General features: G+C 37.5%; 1 long non-coding RNA gene across 1 annotated transcript in view; it reads left to right on the forward strand.

Moving 5' to 3' along the window:
* Positions 1–316: 316 nt before the first annotated feature.
* LOC128776544 (uncharacterized) overlaps positions 317–16,542 on the forward strand; it is a 600,603-nt gene continuing 584,377 nt past the window's right edge. The window contains exons 1-2 of the long non-coding RNA XR_008421686.1: positions 317–590; positions 12,517–12,605. This is a non-coding gene — a long non-coding RNA (uncharacterized LOC128776544). The remainder of the gene's footprint in view (positions 591–12,516; positions 12,606–16,542) is intronic.

The following is a 16,542-nucleotide window of genomic DNA, read 5'->3' on the forward strand; positions in this document are numbered from 1 at the left end:
AATCTTGTACATATTAAACTCTTGTTTTTTCAACCCTCCGAAATTAATGTTTCCCTGCAGTCATTTCACTATTACCGTTGTTGAGTAAGGGAGAATTGCTGCCTTGGGAAGAAGAAGATGGATGGAAGGGAAGTCTAAGTCAGGGCAAGTAAACACAAAATCAGGCGGGGGCTGAGGAAGCAAATGGTCAGAGAGGCGTGTCGGAATTTAGTCCACGGTGGGAGGGGGTGATAAGAAGCGGGGGAAGCTTGGCGCTCTCTCCCAGGAAACCTGAGGGTAGCCACGGGAACCAGGAAATACCTCACGGCGCCCAAAAGGCAGTGACTGCCACGCGGCCTGTGCGTCCTAGGTTCAGGCACCAGGGTAGCACTGCGCAGGCCCGAGCCTCGCCGGCGCCTCAAGAGGGAAGGCGGGGGTCTGCGCAGGCCGGTGGCGGAGGCAGTGCTGCGCGGCTGAGCTGCGCAGTGCACCAGCCTAGTCTGGGAACGGCAGGATCCGCTGTAGGCAAGTCCAGACTGGATAGACGACGTCCGGGGGTCACCCGTCGCACTTTGGGGACCCATGTGGGGTCCAGATGCCCGGTGAGCCCGGTATGTCCTCGGTGGGTTCTGGAGGACAGAGACCGAAGTCTGGGGATAGCGGGGAAGGTGCAGTTTGCTGAGCTCTGCGGCCTCCATTGTGGAGAGCAGGGCCTAATAGAATCCTTTAACAATCTGCCATTACCCAAAGAGGCCAAGACTACCTGGAAGTTACTGTTCTGCCCTGGAATTGTGTTCTACAGTCGGAGGGAGAGGAGTAACCTTGATCGACAGGTTTACTTTCTAACTCCAGTCAGAGTGGGGACTCTAGCGCCACCTTACAGCAATGAAATGGAAAAGAAAGCCACATTTTCACTAAAGGCGAGTGTAGCGTGTACTTTTTCAATCTTACAAAGCAGTTTGTGTTAAAAAAGATAGAAAAGTAGAATGAAAAAGTAAAAAAAAAAGAAAAAAAGAAAAGCTTAATCTAGGGGGGAACCCCTCAATATTTGGTATACATTCTTCAAGAAAGTACACAATGGTATCACAAAATTGGGGTCATACTGTATATGCAATTCCCTGACCCAATTTTTATACTTAATGCTTTATTTTGAGTGTTTTCTCAGTTCTTCAAGTATTTAATGGCTATAACTTGACTGCACTCTTCACCTTCCTCTTCCTTTTTCTCAAATGTTTCTCCTGGCCCCTTTTACTGCCACAACTGTCTCCTTTATATCCCTCTTGGGGGCATCAGGCTTCCTCTTTTCCAGTCATGCCTGTATTTTGGGGAGCTTTTTAAATAATGCAGGCACCTTTAAGTACTCAGAGACTTTGTTGCCCTGTACATACTCTGCTCCATTTATAAATTAGTGCCTCATATATAAATTGAATTGGAATTAGGAAACAATGGGCAGACTGACCCCTAGTTCCATATATTGGGAATGTATTTGAGAACTAATATGAGGAATCTTACCAGAAAAAATGTCCATAATCATCACAAACTGTATTCTGTAATCTTCCAGCCAAGTCATAAATTAATTCTTGATAGGGAGGTTAGCCTTGTGGGGATTAAAAAATCATGACTATGGGGTGCCGGGGTGGCTCCGTTGGTTGAATGTCTGACTTGGGCTCAGGTCATGATCTCTCGGTTTGTGGGTTGGAGTCCTGCTTTGGACACTGTGCTGACAGCCTGGAGCCTGCTTTGGATTCTGTGTCTTCACTCTCCCTCTGCCCCTCCTCTGCACACTTGTGCGCTCTCTCTCTCTGTCTCTCAAAAATAAACGTTAAAAAAAATCATGAGTATGGGCCACCTGGTTCAGTCAGTTAAGTATCCAACTTTGGCTCACCTTTGGTGAGTTTGAGCACCCTTATTGGGCTTTCTGCTGTTAGCACAGAGCCTGCTTGGGATCCTCTGTTTCTCTCTCTCTCTCTCTCTCTCTCTCTCTCTCTCTCTCTCTCTCTGCCCCTCCTCTCACACGTGCTCTCTGTCATGAATAAGTAAACATTAAAAAAAAAATCATGATTATGGAAAATGCCCCCACAACTGTAGGAACATACTCCTCTGAAAATTGCTTTTTCCCACCTGTATACAGAAGGCAGTTTCCTTTATGTGTGGGAAGTTTATTATTACTAGTTTTTGGGAAATTGTGGGTCTGTTTTCATCTTCTGTCCTTCACTTAAGACACCTGCAACTTTATTCTCTTCAGCTATGACTGGCATATATTTATATCAGTTGGCATTTTCTAATCTTGGGAAGTTTTGTGTGTTTGTTTGTTTGTTTTTTAAACCAAGGTAACTTTAGTTTCTACCTTGACCTTAATCTATGTTAAGAAATGGGTCTAGAATGAATGAATGACTAGCCACATTTAGTGGTAATGTAAGAAGAGCTCCAGTTTAGTTATTTTTGTGTTTTAAAAAATGAAGATACCTGGCTTTAGGTTTGATTTGATTATTTAAATAACCAAAGAGTTTATAAAAAGTTTTTGAAATCACTTTTTGAAGAATAAAGCAGGCACTGAAAAGGGAAACGTGTCATTCCCCTTACCACCCATCTCAGAGTTCACTCATCCCTTAACATACCCAGCAGAATCCAAAATTTGTCAATTTCTTTAAAATGAAAGGGAAATAATTTTGGGGTTGAAATCTTGAGCCATGATTACCTGCTGGGCATATATGAAAGTAGAAAGATAACTTTAGAAATAACTAGAGGGAATGGTTTATTTTAGAAACATTTTAAGCTGAGGCATAATGATATATATAATATATACATAATGTATATTATGTTATAATTATATTAGGCATATTATTATATAATACAGTATATATTGTATTATTGCCTTTTAACTTCCCTGGCAAAGGTAGAGGTGTGTTGTGGTTTCTATTAGGTTCAGTAAAATAGGTAAAATTATTCTCAGACTGAGGCTTTAAGTATTATAAATTACATTATAGAGGTCATCTGTTAGAGCCATATTACCAGGCTTAGCTCAAGGAAGGAAAATTATTTTATAGTAATTAGGAATTTGGAACCATGGTACCCAGGCTGAGAGCACTGGATAAAAAGAACTGGAAGAGAATTAATTCAGCTAAAGAGAATGAATTCTGAGAAGATGCTTAGGATAAGCAGCCTCTGGCTATCCCAATTTAAGCTTTATGCATTAGGGGCAAAGTATATGTGTTTTACCTGAATTCATTACTAAACATGATTGGTTAAAGAATAGATATAATGCCACATCTGTCAAACATGGAATAAAGGTATGCTTTTTCTGGGGGGCCCTCCCATATACAAAGGTGCAATTTTCACTTTATGATGCTAGCTGGGTTATGAGAAGAAATTGTAACATAAAGAGGCGGTTCTAGAAATAATATTGATACAGGATTAAATGGAAAAAACCCTGCAATATATTGCAAATATAAAGAAACCATATGTAGAGAAAACTGCGCAAAAAATTATATCATAATAATGTGAGAAGGGAAGTTAAGATTGAAAAGGAAAGTTAAGGTTAATAGTAACTTTCACCCTGAGGCCAACACAGTCCCTTTTCTTCTATACCATTGGGTTTCTGTACATGCATTTTAAGAGAGTTGTTTGGATCTGGGTTACATAATCCATTGTTCTTTGCTCCAGAACATTATGTTGCATCTTTGGAGATTTCCTCTCAGCTTCTCCATAAAAAGAATTGTTCTTAAAAACTTTACTGCATGGAGCCATGCTTCAGCTAGTGCAGTTTTTCCATATTAACCTTGCTGATAAGCAGAGCCTACATTGAACATAAGTTTAATGCAAATTGGGAAGAAAAGGAAATAATAATGAGGCTTATTCAGTCTTGTATAAGTTTTGCCTGAGGAAAAGTGATGCAAATTACTATTATTATTTTTTAGGTGCTCACTCTTGTTGGGTCGCTCTCTCACTTTGTGGAAGATAGTTACCCCATCAGCATAATGAAAGTCTGATTGACCAAGGGCTAGTCAATATACAGAATTTTCTCTTTATTTATACTGTTAAGATTGAAAAACAAATTAAGTGAAAGGAGTCATATTTGTGGAATATAACATTAAAATTTTTTTAATGTTTGTTTATTTTTGAGAGAGAGGGAGAGGCAGAGTGTGAGTGGGGGGAGGGGCAGAGAGAGAGAGAGGGAGACACAGTACTCCATGCAGCTCCAGGCTTTGAGCTGTTAGCACAGAGCCTGACGGGCTTGAACCCCCAAACCGTGAGATCATGACCTGAGCTGAAGTCGGATGCATAATTGACTGAGCCACCCCGGTGCCCCAATCAGTCTTTTTAAACCTTTTTTGCTTGACAACAATTATGAGTAACTTTTTCCTCCACTCAACAACCATTTATCTGATTCTCTGACACCAACTGGTTGTACTACAAGTCAATTCAGTAGTGACACTGCCATAGTTAGGTGCAGACCCCACATGTCAAGGGCTCAGTTTCATAAGACTGCCCCACTTCAAATGACAGTCACAAGTCCCAGGTTGCCACCTATAATTATGACCACTCTGCTATATATTTGGGGTTCCTACAACTCAAAAACTCAAAAAACACTTTACTTACTGATTTATTATAAAAATGCATAGGGCAAGATATAAGTGGGGCACATGGAGCTTGCATGTCACCCTCTGAGCACCTTGATGTGTTCACTAACCCAGATGCTTTCTGAATCTTATCATTAGGAGTTTTCATGGAGGTTTCATTGTTTGATTAAATCATTACCTCTTGGTGATGAACTCAATCTCTAGCCCTTCTCCACTCCCTAGAGGTTAAGGAGTGGGGCTGAAAATTCCAGTCCTCTAATCTTGCCCTGGTCTTTCTGGTGACCGGCACCCATCCTGAAACTATCTAGCAGCCCACCAAGAGTGGCCTCAATTGAAGAAAAGATGCTCCTATTACCCAGGAAATTTCAAGGGACATAGGAGCTTTGTGTCAGGAACCAGGGATAAAGAACAAATATTAGAACAGAAGATGATCTTATCCCTACCATGCAGGAAATTACAGAGGTTTTAGGAGCTCTGTTTAAGGAACAGTGGGCAAAGACCAAATATATGTTTACTTTTTTAATCACATTCTCCCCTTATAATTTTTTATCATAGGAGAAATATTGTCCTTCCTTCTCACCCATCACGTGTTAATTATATTTAAGTATCTGGTATATCCCCATAGAGCTTCTTCACTAAGAAATATTTTCCTGAAAATTACAATAAAAGGAGTGGAAAAGAGAAATTTCCTCATAAAGATTATGTTATTTTTTTCTTTCCTTATAATCTTGGCACATGCTGTTTTGTGTAGGGTATGGTAATGTCCACAAAAGTCTTGTGATTTGATATAAATATCATAAGTTACAAGGGATAATTATAAAAAGAACTGGTCTAACACTAAAATAGGCATTTAACGTACTTCATTAACTCATTGAATTCTCATAACAATTTTGTGAGTTAGGAACTATTATTTTTATTTTAAAGTCAAGAAATTTGAGTTGAGAATTCTGTAAATTATATAAAGTCACATAGCTAGTGGGTGGGAGAGGCAGGTCTGAACTAAGGTCATATGTACTAATAAAGACTACAAGCTGATTTTCCTTTATTATTTTTTTAATTTTTTAAACATTTATTCATTTTTGAGAGACAGAGACAGAGTGCAAGCAGAGGAGGGGCAGAGAGAGAGAGAGAGAGGGAGACAGAATCTGAAGCAGGCTCCAGGCCCTGAGCTGTCAGCACAGAGCCGTATGCAGGGCTGGAACTCACAAACTGTGAGATCATGACCTAAGCAGAAGTTGGACGCTTAACCAACTGAGCCACCCAGGCGCCCCTGATTTTCCTTTGTTAACATCACTGATGTAAATCTCCCTATTCTCCGTTCTCACTGCTCCAAATGTAGTTCAGTCCATCATCAACTTGGACTAGGCTACTTTAAGTGATTTCTCTTACATTTGTTCATATGTCTCCAATCTAAGATCTGATAATATTACTTGTCAATTAAAAACCCTTCTCTGACTTCTTGTTTACTACATCTCATGGTACAAACTTCTCTCCCAAAATTCATTTCATTCTCCTTACTACCTCCTCCCTTTAGGTTCTTTGCTAGCAGAACGTAGGTTTTGTTTGTAGTGTGGTAACTACATGCCTACTCCAGTGGCTGGTCACAAACTGATCTAAGCCAGTGTTTCTTGATGGAGGTGTTTTGGTGTTCTGAACAGTACAAATCTCCATTGTAGGAGATTGTTTTCCGCATTTCAGTGTTTCTGGCCTTTGTCCTCGAGGTATGAGATGCTAGTCATGCCATTGGCTTCTCTCCACCATTGTGATGATCAAAATGTCTTCACACATATTAACACATTCCCTTGGGGGTGAGGGAGAACCACAGGTCTAAGCTAATCATGGTATTCCTGCCCCCTACTCTCAGATTCCCTCCTAGCTAATTGTAGCCATGTGATCCTCTTTGGGGTTTTGAGGTCCAAGGGAAGTCAGTTGCAGGTTTTCAGGGAGAGCTTTTTGTTTTTTTAATTGAAAGGACAGATGGAGGTATTGATGTTCCTGTCTTTCTTCTTCCTGACCTGCATGAGGGACTAGAGCAAAAGTTGTAGAGTCCATTTTGCAACAAGCCAATATGCCAAGAGTAGTGGAGTAGAAAGATTGAAGGGCCTGAATCTTAGCACACTGGCCTCTTTATCTCTTTGTAATTTATATTTTAATCTTGTACATTATGAAATGCTCACTAGGATGTTACTGTCTGTCACCAAAGTTGTTACAGTATTATTGACTATATTCCCTTGCTGTACCTTTCATCCCCATGACTCATTCATTCCACAGCTGGAAGTTCACACCTCTTAATCCCTTTTGCCCATCTTGCCCATCTCCCCACCCCCACCCCCTTCCGGCAGCTACTTAAATAGATTTTGAGAGGAAGAATTGTTTTACTTGGAATTATAAACTGTGTCATACTTGGTATCTAATACAGTATGTATCAGTTTAGAACAAATTAAAACATTGGATAATTCTTGCTTGAGGATATACCATTCCTTTAGACTCACATTTCTGGCTCATTGTGTCCTTTCAGTTGTGACATCATTTAAAGGGACTATAATGTTCATGTCTGTAGTTAAACATGTCACCCTCTCAGTAACTTGGCTCCAGATAACTTCACTTCCATTCTGTTTCTTCACCCTTTTCTATGGCTACACCCTGGACTTTGTCATAACCTAATACTTCTTCCTTAGAAATAATCAGCCATCCTTCCTATTTTTGCATTAGTCCTATTTCACTAGTCTTTTCTTTCTTTTTTCTCTTTTCTATCTTTCTATCTTTCTTTTTGCATATAGGGATCTTTAGTCCTTGACTCATCAGCATTCTTTATTGGTCACTTCCTATCTTTCTGTCTTATCTAGTTTAATTTCTATGGTTCATCATTTTAACCACCCTTAAGCAGTTCCTTAAACTTCCTTACATTTTACATATCTTGGCAATCTTTTTATGTTATTTCTTTAGTTCTACCCAGACATTCTTTAAAAACTTGTCCACTCTCCTTTGACTCCAGCTATTTATCCCCTCCCCCAACCATTCCTTTCTTAACAGATAAACATATATTCTGCCACAAAGAAAACTATACTGTACCCTTCTTTTACTCATTCCCTCCTGTTATAATTCAGAAAGGATCCTTTCTTTTGTTTAAGTATAATCTCTGCACATGAGCTCTGGATCTCGTATGCTGCCATCTTCTCAGGAACCTTGCTCTATAAATTATTTCCTTTCTCCTGATATGTTGTATTAGAATTTAAACATGGCATAAGTTGCTCCCAAATTTTAAATATACTTATATATCTCTCATCCCTTTCTGGATCCCTTTGCTGTCTTTCTGCTACCTTTCAGTCATACCTTTGGAAAGACTTGCCTACGCTTTTTGTTTCCACTCTAACCTATTACTTCCTCAACTAGTTGTATTCCTTCACTCTGCTGGTTCCTTAGCTTGACTGAAACGCCTCTCCAAAGTCACTAGTAACCTTGTGAAAGCCAAGAGGCATGCCTCAATCCTTATGTTATTTGGCCTCTTTCTTGTATTTGACACTTTTTATCCTGACACACTTTCTTCCTTTGACCTCCATGATATTTTATGCAGAAGTTTCCCTTGCTTTTCTGGGTGTTCTTTCCTATTTGTATTTGCAGGATTCCTTGAGGAGTGGCTCCGACAGCCTTCTCGTTTCATTCTGTAGTTCTTTTACTAGATCATCTGTTCCCATGACTTAAAATACAGAACAGATGCTGATGATTCCCAAGTGGTTGATTCCTTCTCAACAATCAGTTTTTAACTCCAAACCAATAGATCCAATTGCCTATCAGATGTTTTCACTTGGCTATCATACAGGTATTTCAAAACAACACATCATTTCTTCCCACAAGCTTGCTTATCCTTTGTTATTTCCAATCTCATTAAATGGTATCATCTAGTTATTCAAAGGAGAAACTTGAAAAACACCTTTGACTTCTCTTTTCCCCTTATTTTTCATATCTAAACATAATTGGATCCTGTTTGTTCCACCTTCTAAATATTTCTCTGATCTGCCAACTTTTCTCTATTCCTGTTGCTATTTTCCTAGTTGAAGTTGACATTTAGCTGTCATCTGGATAAATGCAAGAGCTTTCTATTTCATCTTCAAGCCTTAATCTTTCCTTTTTTAAAAATCTATTCAAATGCACTTATTATTATTCACCTGGTTAAAATCCCTCAGGAACTTCTAGTTGCTCTTCTGGCCTAAACTTTTAGGATGGCTTTTAAGGTTCTACTTCTTTATACTTGTCGCTAACCATTTAACCTTTTTTATTCTAAGCACTAGACATATTAAAGTTCTCTCCATTCAGGGGCGCCTGGGTGGCTCAGTCAGTTAGGCGTCCGACTTCAGCTCGGATCATGATCTCACGGTTGGTGGGTTCAAGCCCCGTGTCGGGCTCTGCACTGACAGCTCAGAGACTGATGTCTGCTTTGATTCTGTGTCTCCCTCTCTCTCCACCCCTCCCCCCACTCACTCTCTGCCTCTTGAAAATAAATAGATGTTAAATTTTTTTTTTAAGTTCTTTTCACTCATTTTTCATTGTCATATTCTCTTTCACAATTTGGCAGTGTTCTTTTCTTCCTATTTTAATTTGTTTAACTCTCACTCATTTTCTAGATTTCATCTTAGATATCATTTTCTTTAGAAGGTCTGTTCCCAGGGTCCTAGGGCCCCCTGCATCTATGATGTCATGACATTTATAACAGTGTGTGTGTGGGTTTTTTTTTTTTTTTTTTTCTGTATCATGGATTAGACTGTGAGCTCTGTAGGAGTTGTGACTAGGTCAGCATGGCACTCTAGGGTCTGGCACATGACATGGTAATAAGTAGACACTTAACACATGACAGAGTGAGTAAGTAAATGAGTGGGCAACTTTTAACTGATTAAATGTATGGAATGAGTGAAAGATTGGGACCAAAAAACAAACAAACAAAAAAACAAAAAAACCCCACACTAACGTATGGATTTGAGGTCCAGATTGACTGATGTTGCCAATCATTGGGGAATGGAACCCAGAAAGCAGAGCCATTTTGGGAGTGAGATAGCTGAAACGTTTATGTGGGGCTATCTGGTGAGCAGCTAAATATATAGGACTGGTTTCAAGAGTGGGAAATGAGCTAGAGACATTGATTGGAGGTCATCAGTCTATGAGTATGAGAGAGCCCAGGGAGGGGATGTATAGTGGGAAGAGAAGAGAGCAACTAGACCAATTATTTAGGAACATTGGCATTTATGAGGTGAGCAGAATAACAAGGAACCCACAAAGGTATCTGAGGGAAACCTGACAGCTTATGGGAAAGCACCCAACTTGGTGTCATGTAAGCAAATGGAAGAGAGAGTTTCAAGGAGAGATAATTGGCAGTGTCAGATTTAGTTTTTTGTCATTTGACAAATTGAGTTTCTACAAAGGATGTAGTGGGAGGTGTTGTCTACCTTGCTTCACTGCAAGTTTCTTAAATGCAGGGATATTGTCTTATTTGTACTTTTAATCCCAGGATTTATCCCAGTATCTGATACCAAGTGGAATTCGATAAACAGGTGTTAATCGAACATAATGCATTTGCTTTGGTCAAGCGATGGACTTAAAATGTATGGCAACATAGGCATAAATAACTGATTTCTCTTTATTCTGTAAAAAATTTCTTCTAAATCATGCTTGGATTTCAAAGACATCTGGAAAGTGGAATGTAGTTAGGTACTTCCCATTGTACAATTTTATTTTTTTAAATGTTTATTTATATTTAGAGAGAGAGAGTGAGTAGGGGAGGGGCAGAGCAGAGGGAGAAAGAGAATCCCAAGCAGGCTCTGTGCTGTCAGTACAGAGCCTGATGTGGGTCCTGATCTCATGAACTGTGAGATTGTGACCTGAGCTGAAATCAAGAGTTGGATGCTTAACTGACTGAGCCACACCCCCTCCCCCCATCATTGTATAGTTTTAAAATGGGTCAACCTTAGGGAATATTTTCAATGTTTAGCATCCTTGGCTTTTCTGTTTTTCATTTCCCAGTTTCTTTGCTTTATTTTGCAGACATAGCTAATTCTGTGTCTTAATCTGAGGAATAAAAAAGAGATCTGATAAAAATAGGTAATTCATATTGAGTAGTATTGACTTAAAATGTTAAAAAGTCCCAGGAATGCTTTCATCACAAAATAAGACTACTATTAGTAGAGTGTATTGCTTACTTATCAGTAGTGTAGAAGTAGTGGTGGTAGAGATGGTAGGACAGCAGCTCTATTTTCTCAAATACAGAGCTTGCCCAATAGTCATGTGTGGAGAGAGCTCTGGTATCAAATAACATCTGTTTTGAATCCTTACTTTTTACTTACTAGGTAGGTGCCTTTGAATATATCCCAAACTTTCTGAGCTCTAAATTCCGCATCTGTAAAAGGATAATAAGAACTTCCCTGTGAACCTCTTGGGTTATCCAGAGGATCAAATGAGATTGAATATGTGCAGCTACTTTGCACATGAAAGACTATTATTCTTTGCAGGCACTGCATGAAAGTGTCTGATATAGTTGCATTGTGTTTTCCAGTCTTAGATTTCTACTATTTGGTTTGCTGTTTGAATACTCCAGAGTTGTAAAAAAGTTTAGTGGTATAATTGTAACATTATATAACATAATGTAATATAATTATTTAGAGCTAGGAATACTATGGTGTAACGTAAGTATCTAGAGGTAAATACTGTGGGTAAGCAAATGCTTTAAGCCTCCTCTCTGCTTTTTTAAAAAATATAAACCAATAGCCTAGGACACAAAAACAGTCTTCCCAGTTTGTTCTTCCTGGAGACACCCAAACTCTTCAGAGAGCTGATTGGTGGTCATACTTCCCACACAGCTGCAGTTGAACCTGTACAATGACCTCCAGGGGATTGTCTTGGCTCCATTGTGTTGGATAATTGCCTATTTGGACAACTTTGCCTTGGATAATTTCCCTTTGTCCAATCGTGGGACTCATAAATCCATGCACAGGGGGACAGATTTCAGAAAATAGTATTTGGCCATAGATAGTTGCAATTTCAAGACCCTTTCAAAGGGTGATAATGACATATTTTCACTGGACAATGGAAGTGTTCAAACTTTGAAGATATATTCTGGGATCCAGATCATTTATGCACCACTATAGAAAATGCATTGCTTATCCATCAACCTGTTTAAAAATGTTAAGGTCATGAATAAGAATGTTCCACAGCCCATAAAATACTTTTCTTGGAGTATAACTTAACCGGGGGGAATATTATTATGTCGGAGTTCTACTCTGGTATTCAACGGAGATATTAAATGAGAGAGGAAAAGACCTATTTCTTTCAAAGTATGTTTTCTTTATAATACTAAATGTTTAGAAAAGAAAGTGCACAGAAAGATTTGTTGTTTTCTATCCTTTATTCATCTCTTAATGTATTTATTTATTTTTGGCTTCACCATAGACATTTGGATGAATGGCTTTAGTGGTTATCTCATCTGTAAAATCTGTTGGGCATAGTTTTGGTTATGTTTTCCAGAAAATATTGTGTGCTAAATGTGGGTCAGGAGCATTTAGGAAGGAGGATACAGCTGTATACTATTCCTATGAAAAGAGAAACATTGTCAAGAATCGTCAGAGAGATTTAGAGATGCTATCTGCAGGATTTCCAGATTTCAACAAAATTGTTTTACCCTGAATAATGGTAGGTTTAGTCTTAGCCAAAATGCAACTGGGCAATCTGTTACTTCCCATATGGAAAGCAACTGTTCAAGTAAATTATATAATTGTACATTACAACTTTGCTTCTGTCATACGTTATAAATTCAATTCTATCCCAAACTGAGACCATTGCATGATTGAGCCAAGTTTAGTGTTGCTTTAACCAGCCTTTCTTGTCGTAGTTGCATCCAGCAAAAAAAGTGACTTCTCTTTATAATTCTCTTACTTGGCTTCTTGGAAATATGAATTTTGCTTGGACCTGTCAGTGGATGTCACTTTTATCCTGATTTGGAGAACCTATTGAGGAGATTTTCTTGAGTAGCCTGTTGTGAAATGAGGAGCCTAATAGGAAAAGGTAATTCATTATTCTTTTGGATTAATTTTTATTTTCTTCCAAATGAGATTGTTAGTATTAAAATTTAGAGAATCTGTAAAACGTAAAAATTACTACATGGAGCCTTTTATTTTCTTACAATGGTGTTCTGCCATGAGAGAGCTGAGCTCATGGTCTCTCTGGGCTGGTGCTCATGAGGCATTATAGAATATTCTCTGTTTTGTCATGTTGGCAAAGGAAATTACACCAGTGCCATGATTGTCAGAATGATACAGCACCTCTGAGGTAAGGGATTACTGCCTTATTAAAGATAGGTTGGGGTGAGCTCTGCCAAATGTTGAGTGGGATTTATTGAATACCCTGCATGTACAACGTAAGATTTCTGTGCATTTTGGTTGTGAGAAAACAAGTGTTGGTAAGAAAAGAACAAAAATGCAAGTGGGAAAATAATCATTATTTCTGGGTCCTTCCATGAGGCAAAGGGATGAAGTTTAACAGGAACAGAAGACTCCTAAAAATAATAGAATTTACTTTCAGGAAAACATTAAGTGAGTTAAGTAAGTAATACTATTCATGCTTTATAGTAAATTGAATAGCTGAGACATGATATTTCCTATGATGTATCTGACTTTTACCAGTGGTTTTGTTTCCTTTTACTCAGTCTGTGAGGATGTGTTATGAATGTACAAATATTTTCACCCTCTCTAAAATTCCAATGTTTAAAACATTCCAGAACTTCTTAGATTAAAATGATACCTTTCAAATTATAGGTCATCATATTAAAATATAAACCTTAAAAATTTATTATCCATTGCATGAGTGATGTCTAAAGTAGTTTAAGTCTTTTTTACATGGCTTACTTTTTTAGAATCTACAAATACACTTGTCTAGTGGTGTCAAATTATTTGTTTTATAGCAGATTTACAAATCAAGCTCATTAATGTAGTCTGCCTATCTTTAAAAGGGGCTCATGTAAAAGAAGAAAAAACTTACTGTTTCTTTATTGAACAATGTATTACCTTTCTACAAATGTCAGTATTGACCTCTGCATACAGCTTAATGAATACTTGAGAAACCATGAAAATTATTACTTTTTATTATTATTCATCAATAATTGTCTTCCCATAACTTGTGTCATTTATATTTAGTATTCTAGAGTCTTGGAGAATTAAAGGGAAGCAACAAAAGATCAATTTAAATTATAGCAGTAAATAAGGTTAACTTTGTACTGGTTAAAAACTATCAAATAGTGAATTATGAAAATTTCAAAGTAAAGCTACTCTGCAATTTTTAATTGGGCAAGTTTATTCATCTTTCATATTTGGTGCCACCACTGATCATAATTCATTAAGATATCATTATAAATTTACCTCCAGTGAATAATAGGTATATAAATTATCATTTGATAGGTAATGGTTTATAGGTTGGCAGTTTAATTCATAGATTTAGTGGACTTATAAGGTACTACAAAGTGCTACAGAATTGTTTGATGATTTTTGGTACCTCAGGAAATAGATAGGTGTGCATAAAAGTCATTTAAGCATACTCAAGGACATTTTGACATCATTTTTGTTTTATTTTATTATTTTTATTTATTTAAAAATTTTTTCAATGTTTATTTTTGAGAGAGAGAGTGAGCGGGGTGGGGGGAGAGAGAGAGAGAGAGAGAGAGAGAGACAGAGAGAGAGAGAGAGAGAGAGAGAGGGAGAGAGAGAGAGGGAGGATCCGAAGCAGGCTCTGCGGTAACAGCAGTGAGCTCTATGTGAGGCTTGAACTCAGGAGCCGCGAGATCATGAGCTGTAGTCGGTCGACCATTTAACTGACTGAGCCACCCAGGTGCCCCGACATCGTAATTTAAATTGTGAAGTTGGAACTAATCAAGGTGGAAGATTAGATTTATTCTTGAATGTCTTTTATTTATTTCACCAAAACCCAGCATTTTGTAAACTGGTAATATGTCCCTTAGATAAGCTGTATCTTTAGTCTCAACTTGTGAACTTCCTTCTCCATGTATTATTTCTTTGAGCCATCTCTTCTAGTTTGCCTGTGTGTTAAGACATGAACATGAAAATATCCTTAATATCTTTGAAAACTGTTGCTTTTATTTCTTTAATCTTTATAGTTCATAGAAATACATTTTCAGATAGATTGTTTTGAAGAAGGTAGGCAAGTGTGAATGATGTATCTTTCTAACACACACAGTCAGTAATAGATATGTAAGTAGTTAAAGCCCATTCTTCTTATTAAGAAGACTAAGAAACTTGTGCAGAAAGGAAGTTAAACTTTAATTTTTCTTCTAACCAATAAGCAAAGCAGACAACTTTTTCCAGTTTTTTTTTTTTTTTAACTTTTTTCTTCTAACCAATAAGCAAAGCAGACAACTTTTCCAGTTTTTTTTTTTTTTTTAACTCCCTTATGGTTACATGGCAGTTTGGTACCTTGTTGTATATTTGGAAGTATTTGCTTTCTCTGTGTTTATGATACAGTGACAGAAGTGTACAGAAATCTACCACTAGTTGTAATGGTACTTTTGGGGAGCATAAAGACTTTTTTCTAGTGGATAGCAAGAGGGAAAATGAACTCCGATAATGACGTTACTTTCTCCTCTAATTGAAGGGATTTCCTTAATTCTTAAGGAAGATGAAAAGAACTAAACTTTAAAATAATGGAGTTAATGCATTTCATTATTTTTTGAGTTAAATGTTAGTCAAAAGCATTTCCTCCTTGAATAATGTAAAGGAGAAGTCACATGAGATTAGCACAAATGTGAGACAATTAAGGCCATAAATTAGAATTTTCAGAAGCTCTGACTGATTACAGATCATAGGATTTATTTTGAAGACCTTTTGGTAACCTCAGCTGTAATGAATGCTTCCCCAGAAATCTCACTGAGTTGGGGGAGGCATTCACATGGTCCCTTTATGTCATAGCCTGCCTTTAAAACTGATTTCCAACTTGGGGCTCACACTTTTGTTCCAAACCTGATCTTTTTGGCATCAGAGCTCATGTTCTTATGGCCAATTTGGATTTTTAAGCAAAGAAACTAATTTAAAAAGTCTTTTTGGACAACAAATGACTTTTAAAAAATAACATTTTAATGATTTAAATGGAAACAACCAGAATAAGCTAGATTAAATTTCTCTTAAAGTATATACATGGTTAGCGATTAAGAGGAAAGAGTAGCTGAAAAAATGCTGTCTGTTATTTTCCTTCAAAACCCCAAATAGTTGAATAATTGAGTAGCTCAAAAGACTTGAATTGGGATATCTTTGTAGAATATATTTTTGACAGTGAAAGATCTTTTAATAAAAGAATGAGAGATAATAAACTTTGAACAGTGAGTTTTTAATCTGTATGGTTTCTAAGATCAATCTTAGTGATAGAATGATTTTATTGAAGATTCTTTAGAAGGTCAACCTTATTCAGGAATTTTAGGGACAGGAAAAAACAAATAGATATTTAGAATAAAATGGTTGTGAATTAAGATTTTCCTAGATGGCTCTTGTTGTTATTGTCCTTCCCTAAGCTTTTAATATCAAACTCTAAGTGTCTACATTTTCTTAGCTACCATAGACTGCATATGACTGGGAGAGGGTGAGAAGACTAGATTTTTCAAAAATGTGGGCTTTATTTAGATGGTGAAAAGTTTTGTTGAAGAAGGATCTGTGTGATGGGTAAAGAAATCTAGATTAGTAGAAAATTTAAGTAAGTAGATGGGCAGAAGTATGGTAGCTATTTGGGTTTGAGGAGGGCATGTAAAAAAATGTCCCTCATTTCTTTTAATGCTTTGAATGAACTGAGAAATGATATAGGAAGGATGAGAGTTGAAAACATCACCTTCATTTTTTATAAGGCTGATTTTTGGTGGTTGTGGTTTAGCTGTAGCAACAATGAGCTTCCTCAAAACAGACTTCAGGGCTAGGCAGCCTTCTCCACATAGTCTCAAACAGCACAGGAC

The sequence above is a fragment of the Panthera pardus genome, unplaced genomic scaffold, assembly GCF_024362965.1.
Source record: "Panthera pardus isolate Hobbes unplaced genomic scaffold, ASM2436296v1 HiC_scaffold_13, whole genome shotgun sequence".
NCBI lineage: Eukaryota > Metazoa > Chordata > Mammalia > Carnivora > Felidae > Panthera > Panthera pardus.